The 26,735-nt window shown below is 36.5% G+C and overlaps 1 protein-coding gene across 1 annotated transcript in view; it reads right to left on the bottom strand.

Annotated features, from left to right (window-relative positions):
- LOC102229387 (glutamic acid-rich protein) overlaps positions 1-24,147 on the bottom strand; it is a 164,989-nt gene extending 140,842 nt beyond the window's left edge. Inside the window, exon 1 of the mRNA XM_023327446.1 lies at positions 24,015-24,147. The gene's annotated coding sequence lies outside the window, so the exon portion shown is untranslated. The remainder of the gene's footprint in view (positions 1-24,014) is intronic.
- Positions 24,148-26,735: the final 2,588 nt, after the last annotated feature.

Genomic DNA, 26,735 nt, shown 5'->3' with positions numbered 1-26,735 from the left:
TCTAGCACACGGCACAGAATTGGTTTTCGTTGAATATCTTTCAGTCCTTAAAAGGACTTTTGACGAAGGACACAGTAAGCTCTGAGGAGGTCAGCCTTCCCTCTGTGCAGACCTATGAGCCATTTCTCCCTTACTTTGAACTGAGCTATGAAGATGGTGCAGCAGGGAAAGACTCAGGAGTGGGCGGATTAGGGACAGGATGGACCAGGAGAGAGGCGGCTCGGCATGTATTCATTTTATCTTCATTTTGGCCAGGAAGGCAAACGGCAATCAAACCACTGACCTTTCTGAGGTGCTGAGTTTTTGTTTTTTCTTATTATTATTTAAGCTAAGAAATCCTACAAAGCAGAGATTTAGCTTTATTAAAAGTTCTTCATGAGGGAAAAAAATAAAGTACAATATGTTTAATGTATGTTCCTATCCTATAAGATATGAAGATTTACACTTCAAGTTGTTTTCAAATTTCTTAATAGCTGTTAGCCTTCCACTGCTCTGAGGTTTTAGTCACTTTATTACAAAATCTCTGTGATAGGACATCTTTTCAAAAGAAGACATTATGTAAAGTAAACTTTCTTTCAGCTTTAATCGTGTTATAATGTTATTCACTAAAAGACATACATGGAATGTTGCTTTCATGCATTCATGCATGTTTGAACAAATCCTTGAATGTCCCCTGGCAGTCATTCGGGAGTACTTTAACACCTGCTCTTTCAATGCTCTGCCTATTTACTCAAAGATCTACAAATACAAAGTGTTAAACATTTTATGATGGCCCTGATTTAGCCTACAACTATATTTGTTGGTCCCTAAAATATAACAATGTAAGATTGTGTATTAGTTTAATCATGTCATAAGTAGTAGTTACTAGTTCACTCACACTTAGTGCACTAACTGGAGCTCTAATGATATTCATACCTGCAGTAAAAATAAAGGTGGTCTTGTGTTTAAGTTTCCATTTGACAAGGTTTGTGAAAGGTGGCAAGAGAGCATCTTTGTTTAATGTTTTTCTTCTAATGAGCCTTCAGCACCCTGCTTTGCTCAAGACGTGTGAAGCAAGACACAGATTCAGACCCATCTGCTGAAGGAAATATTATTTTTCTCCTTACAAATTGAAAATAAGACTTCAAAACAGTTTTAGGATCTTAAGAGAATCACACAACAAATTATGGCACTTCTAAAATAACTATTAAAAAACACCTTTTTGAATATCCAATGAATAATTAAGTGTTTTGACAGAAGGTCAAAACACAGAAGGTCAGCAACGTATCAGGATTTGGAAAGAGCCTCCTGGAGGTTGCTTCTATGAGAATCAAGCAAATTAGGGTTGAGGTAAAACTGAAGAATAATTTAAGAATTGTACAATTTTTTATTGAAAGCCACTCTTAAAGACTTCTTTTAAGCAATTTTGTAACAGCCATCAGTACCGAGTGGTGCTGTGTGAAAGGATAGGTGCTGCCATTAGGACATCTTTCCTAGATTAAAAGGCTTGTTATTTGATCAGTAAAACCCAAATCACAATTTACAAAAGTACTACTATAAATTAAACAGACTTTTACACGTAAGGACATGTTAAAATAACTTAAGGGAGGAATATTTTCATTGCTAATATAATAAAGCCACTATTTTAGGGACTACAGGGCCATAGCAGTTGGGACTCTTCCAGTTCTCAAAATCTCTTTGGGTCATCCAGTGATGGTAAACTGAGGAGGCATTTAAGATAACTTATCTTTGTGTCCACATTTTCATTCATCTGTAAGTGTACATGCAGCAAATCCTTCCACAGTCATCTAAGCATTGTTGAGCCTTCTTTATAGCCTGAAGGCATCCCATAATAAATGTGCAGTGTCACGTGGAGAGCTACTTTTATTTATGGCAGGTATTCGGATAATAGAGATAAGCAGATGGGAGACTCCTGGAGGCTTGCTGTCATGAAGTAGCAGACTCACCAGTAAACTAGTAAAGACTTAACACCAAAGCGGTTCTAGCATTTAATCAGAGTATGTGGTAGGCCAGTTCTTTATCGTTGTTAATAAAGGAACAGGTTTGTTTCTCATCAGTCAGACAAGGCGGAGTCACTTTCTTACATCTTTAAAAAAACTCTTTCCCAATAAACATTTGACCTTTCCACAATTGTATCCCGATTTTGGTTTTTTGCTATTGAATTGGATCAATACAAACAGCTCTGGTAATGGGCTTATATTCAGCCATGTTAAAAAGGAATAACATTATATCATGATAAAAAAAAAGACTTTGAAAAGTTGATTTTGCATAATACCGCCTCTTTAAGAGAGCACATCATAGTTGTGGACCACAAGTAAAATAAAATGTCTTACTAATTATTCTGGGTGCTCATTAGGATGTCTGGAACATGTGTACATGTGTCCTTTTTTTGTGCAACACTTGTATAAATGCTAAATAATTTTATATTATATTTAATATTACACTTTCATAAAACCTTACAAAAACCGAAAGATAAAAAATCTGAAAACCTTTTCATTACCAAAATGTGAAAAAAAAAGGTTGAACTTTTTAAAAATGTTTTTAAGATCCTTTCTCTAGGTTTTTACCGCTCCTTTAAGAGACAAGCCCATAGTTGTGGACTCCAAGTAAAGGTAAAATGTCTTAGTAATTATTTTGGGTGCTCATTTTCCTAATTAAATACTTTTAAATCCCCAAAGAACTTTTATTTCATTCAGTACAAGCAATTATGCTTATATTTTACTTACTTGAGTGTCAGCTGTGTGTCACCAATGTAGAGTCCAATACCAGGTTGTTTATGTAAATTACATTGGCACTGTTACATCCTGGGTAACAGAAAATCCCCAGAACCTACCCTGGACTCTCAAGGGTTAAATGCAGAGAAAATGTAAGATTACGTTATTAATTACTGGTGAACCAGAGAAAATGTACAAACATGCACAAATATTTAACTTGGTGAGGATCTGTTATGTCAATGCATTTGACAGTGGTCATCATTAAAGTGCCTAATAGACCATGTAGGACGTGACAGACAGGCTGGGCAGAGGGGGGGATCCTGGGAGAGCGTGACCTTCATGTGGAGACAGCTCTGTCACACCAGGTTCAGGAAGGTAGCCAGCATAGCCTGAGCCAGACAATGCATTGCTACAGCCAACCAAGCAGAACAACAAACCCCCAACTGCAGACTAAATGTAAATATATATATATATAAACAGTATATAGGCTCCTGCATGAGATAAAATACTTAGATTTTGTCTACATTACCTTAATTTATCTGGGTGGTTACCAGAGATTATTTGCAAACAAATATAAAGAATCACACAGATTTCTATTTTACACAGTCACCACTGCTAATATAAAACAAATCTATTGAACAATAATCAACAGAAAGATACAGGGGCAGCCATCTACTCAGTGAGTCTACAGAATATTTGCTAAATGTTACAAAATATAAGAGCAATTTTTAAAAAAATTGGTAAAAACTCAGAAAGGCCACAGGTGCATTTTGAAATGAGAAAGAATGAGGGTGAACTAAAATTCCCCATACATCCACGAGGAAAGAGAAGGGAGCTGCCACTCAAGGTCATGGTGAATTGCTGCAATGCTCTGCAGATTGATTGGAATTATGGGGAGCAGCTGGCTGAAAGGAAACCGGAAGGTGACTGAAGAAATCACCAGGTGGCTCCCATGAATTTATGACACCATCCAACCGGCCTCTATTTTCAGTGGTCCATAGAAACCAAAAGCAGTTTTTGAAGTGGTGACATCTGGACTGATTCCCATGTCAGGTAATGTACAACTGTGTACAATGTGGTCAGTGAACAGATTAATGGCGCTGGTTTGAAAGAACTTTCTGGATAACTTTTCACAAATGGCCAGAGGATAATGCAGCTAATTACAGTTTTCTAAATGTGGAGTTCGTCATGAATATTGATAAAGAATTAATTAGTTGCTAAAACTGGAAAACCATTTTCTCTGAACCAAATACATCACATGTTTTCATAGCAAAATTGTTCTGTAAAACTACATGAGAAAATGTAGGAAATAGGAAATGTGTAGATTAATATACAACCTCCCATCCCCCCTACTTCATAGTTAACAATTCTTGATTTCTTCCAGGGAATTGGCAAGCTAGATTTTCCTGTAAAATCAATTAAGGACAAATCAGATAGATTTCCAGTTTTTCTTTTTTAATTTTGCTGTAAATAATTAAATATCCACAAAAAAAAACTAATTTTGGAATTCTCTGTAGTTACACTGACACCACACGGGGCAAGAGTCAAGTAACTTGCTTTTAGTATCAAGGTACACCAACATTTTAAAAAGTTAGGATTTTAAAACTGCTAACATTTTTCATCATATTGCTACATTGGCCTTCAAATGACTTATCATCAGGTGACTCTTCAGGGCAACAGGATCAAGCTCAATGTGCCGTTTGAAAGTGCCACATGGAATTAAGTGGAAAGCTTCAAGTGGTAATATAAATGGATTTATACACGTTTGTGTTCTGAAGTGTAACGTGTGCCTCCAGCCGCAACATCCAACATGGTTTTGGGATCTTAAAAAAGCAAAATCTAACCCAAGCAAGCTCAAAGCCCCAATGCATTTCTCTTTGTCTGATTTCTATTCTTTAGGAAAAAATGCTGATGACTAGATAGTAAAAACTCTGCATCTGATCACCTTAAAACTGGTCTTGGAACAAATTATGATAGTTGTTGTCCTCTGTGGTGTTTTTTGTTTCCAGCACGTTTTATTTATCTTTGACTTTTTTGGTGACATGTCATACTTTAGCTGTTTTTTATTATAAGTTCTTATATCTTTGGGGGGGAAAAACCCACATCTGGCTTGTAGCTTTAAATGTCAGAGAGAAAACGCAGGAACCAGAGTATTGAACTTTTAGAAGTTCTGCTGCTCAATAATTTAAGCACCAAACATCTATACACCACCTAAATGGTATTTAGAGTGGATCACAATATTGCTTAGGTAAGAGGGCATGATCCAAGCTATCATCATTATGCTTGGCAAGGCTCTGTGTCAAACTTAAAGACTTCCTTATCAGGCAGGCCGCACTGTGACTCTTGCAGCACTGTGCTCAGGTGAGAAAGCCAATAATTTGTCATGGTGCAATTCTGAAGTCATGGCAGTTTTGATTAAGCCAAGTCACTTGCTGTGTATGTTTTCCTCACAATAATGTCTTTCCATTGACTTGCTGAGAGGAGGAGGGACACAGACGTAGTGGACTCATTCTTCTGATTTCTTAATGACTTTGCTTTGCTGAGTCCAGATAAAAGCAGAGCTTCCTGTCAGGGATATTATCAGTAGAATTGCTTTCTCAATATCTTGGTTGATTGCTGTGCTCTGCATTCAATGCTATCCATATTAAAAAAGTAAACTCTTTTGCTAAAATTGTGCTGCAAACATACAACATACTTTCAGTACAAACAGTACAGTAATTTTATTTTTTCTTCTCCACATTCACCAGATCAGGTTTCTATACCCTCCTAAAAGCAGGGCCCAACGACAGAGAGCTTAAAATCTTATTCCATGCATTTTGTCATGCAGGGGTTTACGGATGTGACATTAGATATAAAGATGAGTGAGATTTGGAGGTTATCTGGAATTACAAGCTGCACACAAGAAGTCAAAGCATGAAACAGGATTCACTGCTCTGTGTTCTCTCCGGCAGGCATCTCATTCAGGATACAGCATGACGACTAAACCTTCGAGCTCTCCAGATGAATCTATACGTGAAATGAAAAAGATTAATATTGGTACATAAACTGCACATTTGCATTAAAATCTTTTTTTCTGGTTCCGACAGTTGCAGTATCGTAAATTAAAAGGAGAGTCTAACATTTATAGTATTAAGGTTACTAGTAGACAATGATAGAAATGCTTAATCTTCCAAATTACCCTACGGAATGATTGCTTCATTCGGCCTACTTCATAATGATTTAGTGCTAACATGTCGTATAATTTTTAATTAACTTGGAGGGGTATGAATGTAGAACGTGGGGGTGTTACTTAGGGACTGGCTGCAATTTTAAAATCATGAGTCTCACACAGAGTTGTTGCACGCTTTATCTACAAGAAATTAAATCAAAAGTAAATGGATATCAAGTACTAAGGTGAATACAGCCGAGTCATCTGGTTCATGAGAATTGTAGCACTGAAGCAAATCTTAAGTCCTGAACCAAACAAAACGCCATGCCTCTTCTTTTCCACCCCAACACAATTCAAAGCTTAAGTAATCTTAAAAAGTTTATCTATAGGGCATATTTAAGGATTTTTACAACTTTTCCTTGCAGCTCTCATCAGCCTTGAAGGTCAAATTCTATTTATTTCTGTGACCAAATTGCAAAATTATTTAAAAGACCATAAGGACAAAGAAAAGCACAAGGCAGCTATGAATATTATGTATTGAACGCCAAAGTATTAATTAATGATCAGCTATATCCTTACAGGGTCAAACTGAATGCAAAATTGACTTTACTCTGTTAAAAATATTTTAAAATGTTTAAAATAAATACAATCATTTTAAATCTTGCTATAATAAACAAGTAACTAACGCCTTCGCACCTGATGTCATTATGATGGGGTTAGTTCTGTGTGTAGGTTAACGCTAAGTCAATGTCAAAGTGCAGCAAGAGGCATAGAAAATGATAAACAAACATAGAGAAACTGTTAAGAGTCATCCAAATCAAATTATTGAACTTTGGCTTTGCTTCAGTGTGCCTTTGTCCGTACACAAACTTATTCAGAAGGAGAATTACTTTCCTCTCCAAATTGGGCTCAATTTGGTTCTTAAACCCAAACAGAGGAAACTTTTTCAGGGTTGTCAATAATTGGCCACACATTCATAAAACGTATTCCTTTTAAAAAGGACCTTTTTGTCAACAGGTAAAGGGTGTAACTAGGTATAAGGTGCTACAACAGAAGAAACTCATTGTCCATATATAGTAAAGACTTCCTTCAGAAAATTGTGTTTTAAAATTCTCTATCTGCTTTGGAAACCAACAGAAATGCTGAATATGGTCTATTTATGGATAACACTTTCAAGATTTGGAGGGGTTTTGCCTCTGAAATATGATAATATATGCCCTTCAAGCTGTCCGTCCACACAAACACAAGCAAAACAAACAAAATAAATATCTGCTAACATTTCTTTGGCAATTGCCAGCGTCATTTGAATACAACACAGCAGTAGCACAACCCAACATCTTTCTGTTATAATCCTGTGCAAGGTGCTGCTTTGCCTTTTGAATTGCTGAGTAGGATGAAATTGAGCCAGTTTAACATCACAAGTCAATCAGCTCAGGCCAGACACAGTGCATCAGCCCTTGTTAGCAGTGACCTTGGAAGATAATAATGGCACTAAAGCAGATATATGTGCTGGGTAATGACACAGTGATTAGCAAAATATGCAGAAGATCATAAACACTGACATGTCTCTCTGCAGTATCTGCACAATCCTTCATTTCTGCTTCCAAGAAACCCCGCTCTGTTTTGATAACAAAATGACAAAAGGGGCAAGAAAGTAATGAGAGGTTTGTTCTTGGTTGGCATGAGATCTTCATTGTATAACTTTGAGAGAAAATAGAACAGTTTCACATTGCCTAAGTATTTACAGCAAGATTTAAAATGAAATGCCTAATATATGTTTTTTGCTTTTCTTCTAACAAAAATCCCTATTTCTGCTATATGAGAGAGAAGAAAATGCCTCTGAATTTAGTAGAGGCTTTCATGAGCCTAATCCAAACAATATTCTGCTTTTTTTATATTAAACCCTGAAGCTGATGTTAGTAGTTAATCAGCTAGGTCATCTTGTAGTTAGCCTCCTTTCAGTTACTTATACTGTTTATATAGACAAAGTCATGATTTCATAAAAATCCTTTGTGATTTAAACACAAATGTTTAAAACAGTTACCAACAGTACCAAGGTAACCTGTATTACCTAGTTCTTAGGTTGCATAAGTGTTTCCACATCAGTTAGCCACATAGTGTACAATAAAGCTTAAATTCCAAATTTGTAAGACAGAAAATTCAACATTAAAGATACACATTTAGGATCTTTTAGTTATGTGTACTTCAATAGTTACTCAACACAGTGGTATTGTTGGCAAACAAGTTTTACAAACAACATGAAATCATGCTAATACAGTACTTTCTGTTGGGAGATGTTAGATTTGTAAAAAAAACAGCGCTGCATTTTCCTGAACAAGTATAGGATTTTATGATCTCTCTTTGGTCTGTTCTTTAAAGGTAAAGGTTCAAAATCCTCAGTGACAACAAAGTAATTTAGTTACACCCTTTATAAAAATAAATACAGGCAAATGGTCTCATATGACAACCAAAGAGCACCAATAATTCTGGGGTCAGGCAACAGATGAATGGGCTAGTGGCCATTTTCAGTGGACATCTCTCACTTTTATGTGGATTGGTCTGGAAAACAATTTCTGTTGCTGCATGGTGCTGCTCTATGCTGTCTGAGGCATATGAGAGAGTAAATATGTCCTTTATACAGGGAATTTATCATTATTGACTTTGTTTTTGATTTACATTCCTTAAGAGGAAGTGAAAACTTGTAAATCACTTGAGTCACTCAAAATGCATTTTACATATTTAAAAGCATTTGAACATTTTCTCCCACTACAGTCATGGCAGTAAAGTGATCTTCCAGGTTTTCCAGCTTGTGTGTTTCAGTATCCCTCAGAAAGATCGATTCTAAACTTAACTCCCAAATTACTCTATTATAAGTGGCTTTGTGCCCAATTCTGCTAAAATGATTGCAAGGGAAAACCTAACATAGTTTCAGTTACACCGGTTCTCTCTTGAATCAGTACATTTTGTCTCACTGAATTATGTTTATATATTAAGTCCAATTATGTGATGTAAAAGCTTCAAATGACTATCTGGAGGTCCATCTTGATTTGTGATGTTATCTTATTTCTTCCCTTGAAACCATCTCATGTTTACTGAGAAAAGATACCCCCCATTGTGACAAACCTCAATAGGTAGGCCTTGTACTCAAACCAATCCCATCTGTAAGGCCTTGGACGATTATTGAAGGATAATTGGGTGCAAGCTTGTTGAAATGGAATCCTGTGATAGAGCAGGAAATTCCAGTTTCATGGACATAAGCCTGGCACACTTCCATGAAAGGTTCAACACCTGGTTTCATAAAAGTCACAAAGGGGAAACAATGAGCACATGAGAGCTTTGAGGCCAACAAAAACATGAAGTGACCCTGGGTTTCATATGTCTATGCAATTCTGCCAGTAAAATTCACACATAAAAAGACATTTTGCAACATGTTTCTTAGAATTTTAGAATTTACTCTATACAGAGTACTTTAAGAGAATCCACACTTTAAGGATCCTGTTTCATTCAAATAAAAATCTTGAATGTGTATTGCACATCCACAATAACCTTTCAGAACAATGTATGCCAATGAAATGAGTTGAGTCGTTGAAGGGCATTTATTTTGGATTTCTGTATTGATCGTCACTGGTGTAATACTCAATGTGGCCATGAAAATGACAAAGTAATCTGAAGCAACATGGGCGTTACCATAGGGATACAGCTGCATCCCTAATGAGGCGACCAAGAGTGAGATGACTGTCTAGCTGACACAACTACACACATGTTCACGCAAACGAACAGCACTGTCGCTGCCGGCTTGATGGATCATGTATGGTAATTAACTGTAATGATGTAAACAAGAATTCATTCCACCACCGATGAACAGCTACCTGGTACGTTAGCAGTAGGACAGCAGAGATTTGCAGATTTAAAGTACTAGAGGAAAGAGCACCTGTCAGGTAATGAGAGCTGCATCATTTGCATATACAAGGATGTATTTTCTATCCTCCTGCTACACTCAGTTTCTTTGATCAAAGCAGAGGCATTTATCAGGTGGAGGAGGAAATATCAGAAGACACTGAGTGTTTCCGACTCAGTGACAACTCTTAATAGATGGAGCCATGCCAGAGAAAAAGAAGCAGGCTTTCTGACAAGATTGCATCATTTAATATATTAGTTTAACTTCTGAGACTTCAAAGATAACCAGACATCACCATCTGCACAGTTTGCTCTTTAGTTTCTCCTCTGTCAGACACAATAAGAATCATCCGCAACTTGTTACGGTCGCAACCAGATAACTTAGGACTCCACTTTGAAAATCTCCACAAGGTTATTTTCTGCAAAACAGTTCTAAGGTCTAATTAAAGGTTTTTAAGAACTGTTAGAACTGTTCACCCAATTCGAGCACTAGACCGATGTTCAAGTTTACCCAAGTTTGCTGCAAGAAAGAATTGAGCAAAGAAAGAGTACTGTACCAGCAGTACTTGATAGTTAAAAACTGGTCAACTAATCTTTGCAACCTTGCTGCTACTGATTATCCCTTATCCAATTGTTCTGAACAGGGTTTCTGGCTTGTTTGGAGGACCAATAAACTGTCTTTAGCAACAATTCTGGTCAAACACTGGAACTGCTTCATTCTAAAGACCCCATGTGTATTTATGTACTTTAATAACATGCATATTAAAAAGCAAAAATAATAATCACTACAACCCTAAACCATCTGCAGCAGATCAGCAGATTTTCTTCTATGTGCCAGTAGTTAAGCTAGGTGTGAAGGATAAAAAAGACCTATACATAAATTTTACTATAGTAGATAATTTTATTTTTCAGTATTGCAGAAAGAAAACCAAGATGAAATACAAAGTGAGTGTCTCTCTCTGGATCTTCCACAGGAATAAATATAACAGAGTTGCGAAACAACTGTAATGTCTACAAACTGCTCTTTACCAGTTTCAGACCAAAAATAAGTTAATTGTTATGAGAGACATTTTTGCTTAGTAAATAAAGTATAAAAATAAGCATTTTTGCACCCTTTAAAACCTTCTCAAAAATAATGAACGCTAACAGTTATAAATGTTTTTGTCACCAAAACTGATTTTATTTACTTGTGCCAATTGATGCTTTTTTAAAAAAAAATAAAAACCACTCCAAAATCCTCAATCTCTTTCTTGCAACTCAATACCAGTTGTTCTTTTAATTTTGTTCTTTTCAGTATCTACATTGTTCCAAAATCCAGAGATTAAATTAATCCTGGGGCTTTAGTTTTTTTGTAAGCAAACAGCTTCTTCTGCACAAGAAGCTGTTTGCTGTACAAGTGAGGCGGTTGATGATCAATTAATTTATGCATACCATTGGATCAACCACATCTCCTAATGCAAAAGCGACACAAAATTATGAGTTCTGTACCATTAAACAGCATTTATAGGAACTGTGCACAGCCTAAATTTCTGCAATCCAAAAACACAAACGGAACTGGTCACAAATCCTACAAGAAGAGAGAAAATGGTTTCTGTGGTCTGCAAAAATCTATTGTTTCAGCATCAACTGTCACCAACTATTATCCCTGTGTTTCCTGTTTCTTTGAGCATATCTATAAGTGGAACCAGAGGTGAAAATGTGACACCTTTACAATCCTGCTGTGGAGAAACAGTAAAAATAGACCAAAATGCCTTTTGTTTTTCTACATTTCCTACATTCTTCAGGTCGGTTCAATTAATGTATGCTTACTCTGATGCTTTTTTGTCTCATGGCGCCTGGCAGGAACAACATCTGTTTAATCAACAACTTCCTATGACAGTCCCTCAGTTGGGTGCAAGCTGTCGTATCTATTCTCAGATGGTACCGCAGAGGGATACGAGCCTCATAGATATGCAAAAGAATCTTCACAGCCAGGTAGAGCAGCTGAGAAAAAGATGATGTAAAACTACCTTGAGAGCTGAGGGACTTTTCTACTACTTGACTGTGCTTTAGTACTTAACTTATTTGAAGAGCATTTACTATCGTCAGTAAATTTTAACATAAAATGGAAGTGCTGATATTCTTCTGTAGAATAACTGGCAGGCCTTTCAGATGATTGTGAAGGGCTTGCTCTGCTTATAATCAAGACAGTAGCATGTTCACATCAACCCACATAGGAGATAATTTCTCTCAGGTACCATCAACATTGATTACCCCTCTCAAGTTCTACGGAAATGTCATATTTTACATATCCTACAGTTTCATCTCACATAACGTTCTGCATCTCTCCTGGAATTAAGACAATGTTGAGGGAAACTGATGGAGGGATGTTACCTTTACCCACACCTGAATCATCTTAGCCTGCTGTGGCTGCTTCTTTCTGAATTAGGTCACTGAGGTAATTGGGGTTCCAGTGGTCATTAATTCAAAGCTAGATGGCAGACTACCACTACCACTACGAGTATAATTGGGTCTAATTTGCCCAGTGTTGCCAATGATTTGGATCAGACAAACAGAAATGACTAATTTAAATGGCTGTGTGACCTTTTCAAAAGCTTCAGTCTAATTAACCTTTGTCGATGCATGCAGGAATGTTAAAGTAGGCTACAAAACAAATGACAACTCACTGAAAAGGGCCTGTATAAACTTGTTTATAGTGCATAATGGCCTACATGTTTTCCTTTCACTCTGTTTGACCTATGTCATGTTTAATTATATGATTGACTAATATTTTCCTAACAAAACAGCACAATTTTCATTAATAAAGGAGCAATGGCTTGAAAATCTATCTAACTCAAATTCTTCACCAATAAACATTTAGACCTGAAAATTTGGCTTTTGGAAAATACAACTTTTTGACACGTCTGTTGTCTGCAACATAAGTCCAAATAATTAGCCCTGAAGCCCATGGCTTGAAAACTGGTGTGAGGTGTTTACATTGACATGCTGTGTTTCGGTTTTGTCAAACATGATATCACTGCTGAAGTCTTTCTGCTTTGACATTGTGCTAACCCACTCCTGTATGCTCCAGACCCACAAACTACCAAAAACTAACTTGTTTTCATGGAGGTGGTCACACCAATCCTCATGATGATTTTCATTAGTTAAAGATAAACTTTAATATTAAGCATCTGGATACATTTTTATATTAAGTCAAAAGAAAGACTTTCCACTAAAGGCTCCAATTTGTGTTCATTTTTGATAAATAACAGAGAATCTCCTAAATGTTTTTTTACATACTACTTTATTTTGATTTAATATTCATAGAAATCAGTTAAAAGTATGAAAAAATAAATTAATAAAAACAATCTGATGCCAATGCACAGCAGTAAGCAATTGCACATGTGAATAAAATAGTACTTGTAGTGCATTCAGTGCAGTGGATCAGGCCTCAGTCTAGTCCCAATTCAGTTGAGTGGCTTAAACTGAAACACACAAGACAATCTTGTGCACTTAGAGAGTGGTGCAGGATTTTCGACTGCTAGAGCCTGAATTTGTACACTCTGCAGCAGGCGTGTACCTGGCTTAGGCTACTTTACAACCAATGGCCTTTACTGCAAAAATGTTCTTAATGGCACCACATATTAGTTTGACACTTCTTATCAACAGCTCTCAACAGTTATAAACCCATCAAAGCAAATTAAGAGTTTTGAATTGTAGGCAAATGACTTCCTAATAACTTAGGAATCATCAATCATCAATAACTTGATGATTGTAAGTCAATAAAAATACAATTTGGGGCATTATTGTTGTTTAACTGTGTAGTCAGTCAGTCTTTTCCAAAAGGGTAAAATTTACTCTCCAGTTTATTTTTGAAAGATTTAGCCAATCTAAGTTTTTAATAAAATACAGAATAGTCTTGTAATACGAGCGTTTTCACATTTTTACAGCACTAAGAAACTTCACCAGGTTTGTCATTAGTGTACTCCCAATAGCCTTTCTTAACTTAATTTTTAAACTGATTGGTTGAGTTTTATTTCTAAAAAGTTCCATCTGCTTTAAATGCAAACCCTCAGTGGTGCTTGCATACTTGGCAGAAAATCTATGATATCTGAAGGGTTAATAAAATATATTTACAAATTAGAAGCACTGCATTAAAACTTTTAATATTTACTGTGGAAGTAAATATTTACTGTGAAGATGGATGCATTTCAGCTCTAAGCAGTCAGCAGTATGCAAAGGTTGGAAACACATCCATCTTCTTCTTGTCCATAATAAATCAGACCAATGCTGATTCACTAAGTACTGGTTCTTATTATTTTTGATTCCCATCCATTACTGTACATTTCACCTGATATTCTAAAATGTTTTACAAAACCTTTCATATCTTTTCAACTTTTTACTTTTTCACATTGAAAAGGCTAATTTCAATGTATTTTACTGAGATTTTATATGACAGCCTAATGCAAAGTATAGTAAAAAAAAAAAAAAAAAAAAACTTTTGAAAAGCCTGACTTGTAATCAGCCCCATTTGCTCTGCATACAATCTAATGCAACCAAAAGTCACCCAATTAATAAACTGTCCACCTGTGCCCTGTATAGACCTCCAGAGTTTTTTTTAGAGAACATTAATAGACCAAGGAAAGCTTCTGACAGGTCAGTAAAAAGGTTGTGTACAAGTTTAAAGCAGTGTTAGATTAGAAAACAATATTCACATTTTTATGTCATCATCTGAATAATGAAAGAGTATAGGGCAACTGCCCTACCAAGGAATGATTGTCAAACTAAACAGACAGACTAGACAATGAGAACACTAATCAAAGAGCCAAGAGGCCAATGGTACCTCCACATTTGGTGTGAAATCCACAAAACTTCCCTATAGGGGCAAGAAGCCCATAACATGTACTGTTTGCAGTTAGAATCTAATATAGTCCTTTAACAGATACACAAATTGTTATTTCATAACCCAGATCCCAAATATATTGGCAAGTTGAGGACGGAAAGACAGACAGACAGGGAGAACTGTGGTCAAATATTCTAAGCAGATGAAAATAATGCTGAACAGAAATAAGAAAAACCCCCAAATAATCAAAACTAAACACAAAACTAAGCTGTATAGGGATGTAAAAAGTGGTTACATTGTGCAAGCAGATCAGCAGTAATCCTATCATTATCCTATCCCAGTTAATGGCATGGTTTACTTTGCAATGACAACAACCCAAGTGTGTTCATTATCAAATTTCCCTTCTGCCAGTCATTACAAAATAGGACCAGAAGCTGCTTGCATTCTCAAATAATAATGTGCCACAAAACAGGGAAAAAAGCAGGTAGAGGAGAGATGTGTGCACGATCTGTTCAGAGGATACATAAATGATGACTAATTAATCATCTGGGGAGCTTGCAAACCAAAGGGAAACAGATGAGGGACTAAATCACTGGAGTTTGATATGACAGCATTTGGAGACATAGTAAAATGAAAGAGTCTCCAATGGACCCACAGTACAATAGTAAAAAAAAAAAGATTTTCTAAGCAAGAATCGATCCACATAAATAAGAAGGAAACAGGAAAACTCAGGGCATAGAGTTCCTGAGAATCCTTTTAAAAAGCTGAAAAAAAGGTAAATGACAAGGTTATATCCAATAACACCTTGGAATCACCTTGCTTCACTCCTTTCATACTGCATTTTTTTTTTTTTTTGGTTCCTTTCATGTCAAACATGATTCAGTCTGGGCTATCAGCTATCATCTTCAAGCAGAATGTGCATCCTGATTTGTCTCACTGAGCGATATTGTTTTTTGGGGAATGCATTCTGGGAACACCGTTGAGCAGGATGAATGAAAGCTAATGCTTCTAGCAGCCTTGGAATGAGCCCACAGAGAAGGGTGGTTAATCCTATCATTCTACACCATTCATGTGCAATCCACTTGGCTTTCAGCTTTTTTTTCCCTCAACAGGCAATGTGTGGCTTCCCTGCTGGATCGCTCCAAAGCCACTGTGTTATGACTACAAAACACTTCCAAGGCCGCCTGGGAGTCAGACAGGAGGCCACTAAATACAGTCTGCGACCCTGTCACGGCCCGTGCTGGCAGCTGCCAACCCCGCTGCCTGCTGCCAAGAAGAGCTTAATGACAAATACTTTCAGAAAACATCCCATTGTCAAAGTCATGATTGGATTAAGTTAAATGCTTGTGTCTTATTTTCACAATCTCAGTAAAGCTGGAATTATAATCAAACATGATGATTTGGAAAAAACTTTGGGAATACTGTTTTTCTTAGCAGCAATGTAAAAGGAACATTTGATATGATCTGCAAAGTAAAGCATCCAACAGTCTAACCCTGAATAACTTCCAGATGGTGGCATCCCTATTTTCATAGCTTGTCTTTTTTCTGTGACAGATGCCAAAGTTGCTTCCCAGGAAGAATCTGAGCAGCCTTCCATATCTAACCAAGGCAGAAGACCCATGTTTACGGTTCCATCTGTCTTGGTATTACTGGATCTCTGTGCTGCGTTAGGCACAGCTGATCACAACATACTGACTGGTAGACTGGATAAGTGGGTGGGATCATCTGGTACTGTGCTAAATTGGTTTAGATTTTACTTGTCAGATCAGAACTATGTTGTGTCAGTTGCTAAGCATAAACCTAAGGGAACAAAGGTGGGGTTCCACAAGGCTGTGTTCTCAGGCCACTTTTATTGAAGACTAAAGTGCTCTACCAACATAAGGCTCTGACATACTTCATCCAAAGCTGAACAGTCAGTGCACAGTGACATGGTTTAGGACTGTTTGTTTCAGTTGCATACGGTCTAAGATAATTTTCCTTTTACTTAAAGCTTACATTTAACTGTCACTTTTATTACATTCCTTGTATTGCTCATTTTTTTAGCCATGTTCTTTCATTTTCCCGGTAAGCACTTCTAGCTACATGTCAATAATGCTTTACAAATAAACTTGCCTTGCATTCACCTATTACAAGTTTGCATCACTTCTAGGCTATTTGGAGGAGGAAAACATTCCCTTTGCCAGAGGTAAAGATTTGTTACCCAAAGGATCGGTTCAGATTTGTGCAGAGCTGAACAGTAAGCATATCTAAGAGGTCGGATTGTACCATTACACCCAAAGCAAATACAGAAAATCATTGTTTTCTGCTTCCTGTCAAGTATAAATTCATACATGATTTTCCTATTACAAAGAACTCTTAGCAAACAGACCATAATATCCAGTATGCTGTATCCATCTCAGCAATCATTATTAGCCTTGTTAAATATGTCTGGGCTCAAGCAAATATTGACAACCTGCTACAGCCTCTTCATGCTTATTGACTGCCAAAGTAGCATGATTATCTCCATTCGCACATTCATATCTGCTACAAAAAAAATCCATATTTCTCACTAGATGTTGTATTTGGATCTGTTGAGGAGACCAAAAATAAAGTGTAGCATAATATGCACTGAGCAGTGGAGGAGGCTGTTTAACAATGTGCTGCTCACAATCCCAGAGCTGCAACTGTACTCCCAACGCTGCGTAGCTCCACATGAGTCCTCTCTTATGATGCTACAGAACCCACCCAGAAAATATGACTGTGGAGGTTGTGGTCAGTCAAGAGCTCAGGGAGTGGTACCATCCTGCTGCGCTTTCAACCATAAACAAAAACACTAAAGCATAAGAGTGTTCCAGGGAAAAAGGAAATGAGTAAAGAACACTGAAATTACACAAGCTACAATAATACTTATCCCTGTAAGACACACAGAGAAGACATGAACGCACACATGCACTAATGCATTGTCTCACAGGTCAAAAAATAAGATTTAGTCAAATGATCTGGAAAACCAACCGCCATAGACCACAGACCTTTATATGCAAAGTACTTTTGGACAGTTTTTCTTTTTATATGACACCTCATAAGCAAAGTTGTGCACATAAAGAAAATGTAGGGTGAATTCAAAAGAGAAAAAAAGAGAGAATCACACCACAATCCTGCTGACACCAACCAGTGACTTGAATTGTGTCATGAAAAAGAATGTGCTGCTTCTCAAATTCAAAAATAACCTGACTAAATTCAAAAAGCAGTTTGCAAATTATATCATCATTTATAAGGAAGAAAAAAATATTCAAACCAAACTGGCTCCATATTAAAGAGTAATTTTGGAGGAGCTCATTATATCTTTAATGTTTTATGATCTGAAACATTCCAGCATCAGAAGCAAAAACAAAATACATCAGTAAGAAAGAAAGCACTTTTCAAATCTCTGTAGATCCTGACTGTAATCTTTTTTTACTTAGGAAATTACTGTTATACAGAAGACGCTGAATGGCAGAAATGAGAAGCGTTTTGAAATCAAACCACCATGGTGTAAGTGTAAAAATGGTAAGACAGAGCAAATTTACAGTCTGGATCATCTCATACAGCACACAACATCGCTGCCAGCGTTAAACAGCAGGCATCTTGGCTCAGCCTCATTGTAATTTTTCACATGGAGGCAATCCCCAGGAAGTCCTAGACCCACATAGCATGAACTTGCCTTGGAGCCAAGGAACTGTGAGTCTAAATAAAATCTTTACATATTTCTTTACATTCTAGAAAAAAAATGGCGTGGTGAATCATTTTGTATAAAAACCTGCACATGTTTAAGATATTGGACATATACGGTACTTAAATAATTTAAGACTATCAAAGCCTTATCTAGTGACTAAAACTGAAGGAATCTAGAGCATAAAAAATAAAAATAAATGAAAGAGCTACATTGGAATGAGATCAAGAATCTCCTCAAATGTGAGATGCAGTCCCATGGCTCTTTTCTCACAGCTTTAAATTACTTTGCAACAAAAACAAGTGACAGAATTTTCAGTAACCATTCAAATTTTAAGAAAATAGTAGAAGCTCCAAACTCTCACATTGCATCTTCAATCTTCTCAAAAAAACATCTTTCACAGCAGATTCAACACATTTCTTGGCAAAAATATTTTTACATTTAGTCAAACTAAAAACACAAACATGTCATAGATACATAAAATCTCTAAAATTCTCTTAGACAGAATGCATGATGTCTGTCAACATCCTTTTTCCAAGTCTCACTACATATTTTCACTTGTACTTAGCATCCAATTTTATCCATTCTAACACATGTAAGTGATTTAGACCACTGTATCTGTGGCTGAAGGTTTAGGATTGTTATCTCTACCAAAGATATTGTTTTACATGTTGGCCAAAAAGGTTTTTTTGGTGTCATCAAATTGATTCCCTGGTTACTGCTCTTCCTGTCAGTTTGCCTAGTGCACAACACTCCCTGCAAAGCTAAACTAAAAGGTTACAGAAGTTTATAAACTACAAGGAGCATTAATATTACAGCCTTAGTCAATACCAATACATTTTTGCAGCTTTGTCATTCTTTTCCATTTTAGGATAATGGATTGAACAGCGAATGGTGAGATGGTTAAATCTTGGTATATTTTTTTATAAACTAACTGTGCTTTAAACTTCATCACAATCTTATCCCTGATGAGCCTGCTGTGATTGTCTTTTTGGTGCTAATAAAACAAGACTCCCTATCAATCTTAAAGGCCTTCACAAAACATATAGTGAGATAAAATTACACATAGGTAAGCTCAATTTCTACTTTGGAAACATATGAAGAGAGTAGATTATCAAATGTGTCTTATTTTCAGCACAAGTTTGCCTTTTTCATCCACAGGTGTTTGTCTGTGGATGAAATAACAAATTTTAAAATACATTGAAGTTTGTGGCTGTAACCAGGAAAAATTCAAGAAAGTTTAAGCAATGTGAATACTTTTCCAATGTGTTAAAAAGTGCATTCAGCATCTGAACCTGTGCACTCTGCCAGTGTGCACAAGAACAAAAATGAAACTTGCTGCCCTCGTTAATTCAAGTGCATTTGTCTGCTTTACTGGGAGTCTTTGATCCCACTGTGACTAACGCAGCACGACATAAAAGGGTAGAAATTTGCTTTTTTTTTTCTTTGTATGCTAATTTATTAATTCTAAGAATAATATTAAAAGTTCATTCAAACACTTAAGTTTTTTAAGGTAGAGAAGAAAACATTTTCAGTCAAGAGATTTGGTGTCATTCTTATTAATAAGATCTTCACACATCTGACAACAATAAAGTTTTGCTACCTGAAGCAAAACTGAACTCTAACAGATTAACTAACAATCACTAAATCTTAATGCTTAAATTTATTTGTGATAGGATTTGTCTCAACTCCTATTACTATTTAAAGCCCTGAAATCCTCATTAAGAAGCCAGACATTTAAGATTTTCAAATGAACCCTCTCTCGCTATTTTATTCAACCCATAGTCCTACTTAGTAGGGTGCCCATCTTGCAAGCTGCAGCTTATTTCTATCAAACTGAGATACTTTTGGATTAGTCGATAGCTTAGGGCTGATCAACTAACAGAATATTGACCATAGTGTGCTTCGCAACAGGAAGCTGCACGATTGTTAGCTAAGAATAAGTAGAAAGTTTTAGGATGATCACGGATACTAATGTAGAAGCTAAATGTAGGCCACACAATCATTTGAAGTAAGAACCAACTAATTTTTTTCTTTTCTGACCAAGAGTCTCCACTGTTGTTGAAGAATATTAACAACAGTATAACAAAATGGACAGTGCCCCAGATAATTTAAGACTACAAGGATCGACTGTCCTTGTAGTCTTAATCTACAAGGACAGTCGATCACAGAACATCGCTGTTTTCACTGAAGCCCGGATCAGTACATTTCAACTTTATAAATACAAGACAGAATCCCGGCTGCTCCCAGTGAAACAGGATCACTGTTTCTTGTATATGGATTATTGTATAAATAAATCAAGAGATGGGCCCACAGTAACTAATGCTTTGGAATGTGCAAGAAACAAGAAGAGCACTGGGTCGATTATGGATTGAAGCACACAAGTTGTTATGATATTGTTGTGAGGAAGCATGGTGGACTGGACCCAGTGCTTCACTGTAGGAGCTCTCGTTTGCTTTTAAATCTCAGAACGTATCCAAATGAAATAACATTTTGTTAGCTGTTACCTGGTGTTTGTTGTGGCTCTTGCCCAGATATTTTTTTAGGACATTAAAACCTAGAAACTCTGATGCTGCATCTTCAATCTTCTCAAATATGCTTGTTGCACAACGACTTGAAAGCACATTTTTCTATATCACAGACACAAACTTCAACATATTTTGTTGGAATTCAGAATGATTGATCAACACAAAACGGCGCATAGCTGTGAAGTGAAAGAATGTGTTTGAAATCTTTTTACATATAGAAATCTGACTTGTGGGGCTTACAAATATTTATCTCTCTTTAATCTGATTATTTGCACTCAAAACCTTCAAAACTTAACTACGGAGTAAGCAGAGTCCACCTGTGTGTAAATTAATCTCAAGATAAATGCCAGTGTTCTGTGAAGGCCTCGGAGGTTCCTTAGAGAACAAAAAAACAAACAAAAAGCAGAAGACCAAGACGCAAGGTTTGAACATGTCATTGAATACTCTTCAATCAAATGGGAGGAGTACAGAACAAATTGACATATTTTAAAGGGTGGAAAATGTGCAACTTCTTTGAGCTTTACATCATGTTATAATGTTATTTCCTCAGCAAAAACATACAAGGGGTGTTAATTTGATTCATTCATGCATTTAAAGAAAAATATCCTAGAATCTCCCATGGTAGCCATTTGAGGGTGCCTAAGCACTTGCTCATTCAATGCGTCGCCTGTTTAAAGCACCGCATTAGCGCTTCAGTATCCAACCGAGCTCTTGACCCACAGAGCACACCTCACTGCACCTTCCCCACACAGCTCTACCAGACTAGAGGCAGCAACAATTATCAAACAGCTGATGGACTGCACATTTGCTGAGCTCTTCACAGAAAAAAAACAATGTTCCTAAGAACAACTGTATACGGCATCATGGAGTGTTGTGATGATGTGCTGAAGGGGATGTGTCAGAAAGTGCATTAACTTCTTTGGGCCAATTTCAAGACATCAGATGCAGCTATGATGCAAATTCAAATTTCTTTTATGTTAATTTTGATATATAAAGCATTTTTCATAACAACTGAACACAAACATGTCTTCTTTCTTGATTATACTATAGAATGGCACTATGTGTCTGTAAAATGCAACACCCTGACCTCCATTTCCTCTTTTAGTCACAGTTGTTCATCTAAACCAGTAGTGAACAAAAGGTCGGTCCTTGAGGGCCGGCATCCTGCATGTTTTAGTTCTTTCCCTAGTTTAACGCACCTGAATCAAATCATCGCTCGTTAGATGGCCTAAGAAGAACATTGACATGCTGAAAAGGTTGTTACTACCACCAGGGAGAGAACTAAAACATGCAAGATGCTGGCCCTCGAGGACCGACTTTGGGCACCCCTGATCTAAACCAATATGCCAGGCAAGGAGAACATTAATCAGAGAAGGATCCAAGAGCCCCATGGTAACTCTGGATGTGCTGCAGAGATCTATAATTCAGGTGAGAGACTATAATGGCCAGTGTCAACAATACAAATGCTGTTGAAAGAAAGTCTGATAAATACCTCTTTGGCACAAGTCATGTAGGGGACAGAGAAATTGTGGGAAAAGCTGTCCTGGTCAGATGAGACCAAAAAGAAACTAATAAACTAAAAATTCCCTATATGCAAATGTTATGTGTGGTGAAGCAAAATTGGACAGCCTGGCTAGTCCAGTGAGACTAGCTCATGCATGGAATCTCATAAGCTTTGAAAAGGAGGCTGGGCAGCAGCACTGTTAGTAGAACAAGGTTTACAGGTCAGCTGACCATCAGAATCCAGTTGAAGGTACTAGAGAGCTTACAGCTATGCACTGCCCAAACAACAAAGCCGGGCATCTATTGTGACATACCTTGATACTATGACGAATTTCTAATTGATGTAATACACTAACAGGCATTATCACCAACCATAAGTAAGTACAACAGTTTGTTATATTGTTATATTGTCCTATTGTAAATGGCTACTTGTATAGCACTTTGTCAAATTCATTCATGTACCATTAATACACACATTCACACGCTAATCGTGATAAGCTAATGGATTATAGCCACAGCCACCTCAACATTGCAGATTCAATGCAGAATGGTGGACTGATGTTACTGTTGACCAATGAATCACTAATGACATCTTCGGGATGTGGAGTGCATATATATTTATAAAAATGACAATACTTACTACTACTTCAAAATCACAAGACAAACTCGCTTCTAAACAGCATATACAGTATGTCAGACATTTGGTTTCACAGCCTGTTTAATTGCCACCAAGAGGAGTTTGTAAAGGATTCCGTGTCACTAACAATAAGTCATCAGCTGAGCAGGGGTTTGTCACAATCATTTTTAATGAGACTGCCAGTCATCTATGTCTCTTTGTAGGTGAGTGCCTCCACTGATTGGCCTCTGATGAGGCAGCAGGGCAGTAGGTTGGCACCAAAAATGTGATTTCTGGCTTTTTGGTGTGATACTGATTGGTCTAATGTCTAAAACACTGCATCGCCAAGTTCAGATTGAAACAGAGATTATGGTTTAAGGAGGTAAAGAAGGAATATTAACAATAAGATTAAATAAAAAGTTTTTTGTCCATAGAAATGGAAATTTTACTTGCATAATCTGTCAGATGCCTCCCATAAAAAAACACCACATATTGCACAACATCATAAACATGTTAGGTCGTCTGCACCAATGTTGTCCTCATTTCCCCATAATTTCCTGCAATTCAATGCTGATTTTAAGTGTGTGTGTTTAGAAGAAAGAAAAGAAAAGAAGTTTGAAAGGTTGAAAGATTGCAAGAATTATGCCCTCTTAATCACATTCTTTTTGTTGCACATTATTAACCATTTTAAAAAATTTAATCTAACACCGTTTGAAAATTTGACAAGCGGTAAAGTTTTAAAAGTCGCTTCTCAAACAAAGAGAAAAACAAACAGCTATTTACAGTTGAAAGACAGGTAGGCTTAAACAAAGGCTTATGATTTATTTGAACAACTTCCAAATGCCATGCCAAAATTTTCTACATGAAAAGCTTTCATTTGACAATACATTACCATTCTGCTTTGTTTTCTGTCCCTTTTGTTTAAGTAAATAAGATTAAGCCAATTTTCAGAACTGTATCTAAAATTAAAAGTGCTAAATCCTTCCGCTGCTGTACTTTTTCCAAATTTAAATGCTACTTTTTGTGCTTTTTAAACTCTGAAGAATTTAAACATATTGTTTCTCTTACTAGGGTGAAAATCAAAAATATTGTACTCACCACAGTCCTCAAGTCATACTCCTTCACCAAATCCAGGGAGTTTTTATAGCAGGAGGTAAGATCTTTTATCTCTTTATCGCCAACATGACCTCTAGCCACTGGACCTACAGTGTGGATCACATCTGTTGGAGGAAGAGCAAATATTTTCTGTAACAATAGCCAACACCAATCATAAAATAAAAGTTGGGATTATTTTGTGTGACAGTAGAATTTACAACTGAAGCCATTCTTTCAACAAACCATAGCTCGTACTGAATGTGATCTGACTGAGTTTGAGCCATTTTGGGAAGAAGAATTGGCAAATGATTTCATCCTTTAAATGTGCAAATTAGTAGAGACATCCCCAAAAGACTTGCAGTTGTAATCCACTTTGTGTTGTCTGTTATTTAAAATTCCAGTAAAATTTTATAACAATAAGTATTAAGTGTTTTTGCAAACCTCTACATAGCAGCTGAACAGCTGAGCTTGAGGTTTAAGAATCTATAAGATCATCTAAATAAATGATAAGACAATAAAGTTTGTCCTCGCAATGAGACAATCACTAATGTAGGCAATTTAAGCAACTCTGCCACAAAAGAATGCATTAATTGAGATGCTTTGATAGGAAATCAATTACATATTCTTTCATGCCATCTTCTCAATTATTGATGTCTCCACATACTCTTTTCCCCTCACAAAGTAATATCTTCACCTGTCAGTCACTAGCTGTGTTACTGGCTTGGCCAGTTTGAGGAATGCAGCTTCTTAATTGAATCATAGGAGTGATGACAGGAAAATAAGACAGTCGAAATGGTGACTTGACAGAAATGTAACCTTCTGCATTCTGCCTTGCAACATTGGCATTGTCAGTGTCATACAGGTCGCGTCAATGTCAATTAAAAAAAATGTATTTTGCAACAACTGTGAATCACAACAGAACGTTTCCCCACCAAACTTATAACACAACTCGTACTCCCATTTGGTACCCATATGTTGCAATATTCATCCAAACCCACTTTCCTTTTACACCTGTAAACAAACCTACACATCTACTAAACCACTTACTATTTTCTCTATGTAGTTTCTCTAAGTGTATTGATGATTTGAGGACATTTTTTTTAAACAAAGCATAAACAAGTTTATATCTAAAGCATTATTTGTCTTGTTGTACATTAGTTTCTGCCTCTTTCTCAGTGAACGATAGGCACTAGCAATAGGCTCTGTAAGGGTAAGCAAGTACAGAAAACAGATTTATGGATGGATATTTGTTTATAAAGACTTTTTAATCAGCAGAGATCCACAAATTATTGTTCTGATCTCATTTTGGACGCACTGAATCCTGTCATATATGATGCTTATGAAACTTAATCAAAATTACTCTTAATGACTCGTACTATTAGATACAATTTATTGTAGTCAAATAATTACATTTCCTTTCCATAGACAGTCAGTAGTTTACAATAAATTATATAGGACAGGTACAAATTGACACATGGTTTCTACAAACTGTTCAGTGAGCGGTGGCTGTTTCTTATGCCCAACGTTTTTGGGTCTGAAAAGACGAAACCTGCAAAAGGCACTCAAACTCAACAACTTGTAGTCAGTATTTGATTGTGAACCATAATTCATGTGTCTGTATTTTTGTGTGTATTATCCATCTTAGTCAAAAGAGGATTTTGTTTCCAAATGTAAAGCAGCATCTAACTTAACTACCTGGTAAATCTCACCACATGTTGAATTAAATATAGATCAACTCCAGCCCATACATTTGCATTTTACTCCATCAAGCTGTTCTGTTTTTGCTACTGCAATATTGAAATCAACAAAATTTTGATCTGGTTCGGGTGAGGTTACTCATGGCAAGCCCTGCAGTCATCTTATGTGTCCTTACACATTAACTTACCCATTTATATTTTATACCAAACACAAGGTGTTTTCACTGCCAATGTAAGCAAATGTTAAGCGACTCTCACCATTTTGAATAACACCAAAGACTACACATTATATTTAGCTCTTTGTTTTGTTTTCTAGGGGCCATGAGGACAAAATGCAGGGACTGTTCTGTTGCTTTCAGGGTAAGATTTTGTTTCGGCGAGAGGTAAAACAACAAGAGGGCTTGAGGCATTCCAAGATGAGTCATTACAGGAAGGGAGCCGTCTGTTTCATTTTCTTTTTTTTTTTTTTCACAATAGCAGGTGGAAAACTGGCACAACATTGTTATAATGGGACAAGTGGTAAGTTGTTTTTCCTGCATATTTCATGTACTTCTACACTACAAAAAAGGCAATATGCCAATTAGAGAGTGGACAAGTGCCAAAAACCAGAGTACTGGTGAATTCATGAAAATTTAAACACCTCAAAAGGTTGGAAAACTCCTCTTGGTTGTTTTTTTAAACAATTTTACATTAAATAAATATTTATACAGCCTTGTATCAAGGGAGGGATTCCAAAGAAGGGACAGTCAGTCAACTAGTACTGTGAAAGTTTCTTCAGGATCTATGTAAAAATCCAGAAGGAATTACATTCCAACCTGTAGGAAAAAATAAACAAAAATAAATATTTGTCATTCACAGAAATAAAAAAAAACAAGACTACAGTATTTCATATCTTTAATGGTCAGTGCTCTATTGAAAAATATTAAATACAATATTGATGAGCACCTAAATTTGATGACATTTTCCTTGGTAGATCTCCTTAATCAAAACCACATTTTGTCAAAAAAGTCAAAGGATATTGGATGTA

Source organism: Xiphophorus maculatus, chromosome 22, assembly GCF_002775205.1.
Source record: "Xiphophorus maculatus strain JP 163 A chromosome 22, X_maculatus-5.0-male, whole genome shotgun sequence".
Classification (NCBI taxonomy): domain Eukaryota; kingdom Metazoa; phylum Chordata; class Actinopteri; order Cyprinodontiformes; family Poeciliidae; genus Xiphophorus; species Xiphophorus maculatus.
Note: the sequence above shows the minus strand (reverse complement) of the source record. Positions and strands in the feature narration are given on the sequence as shown.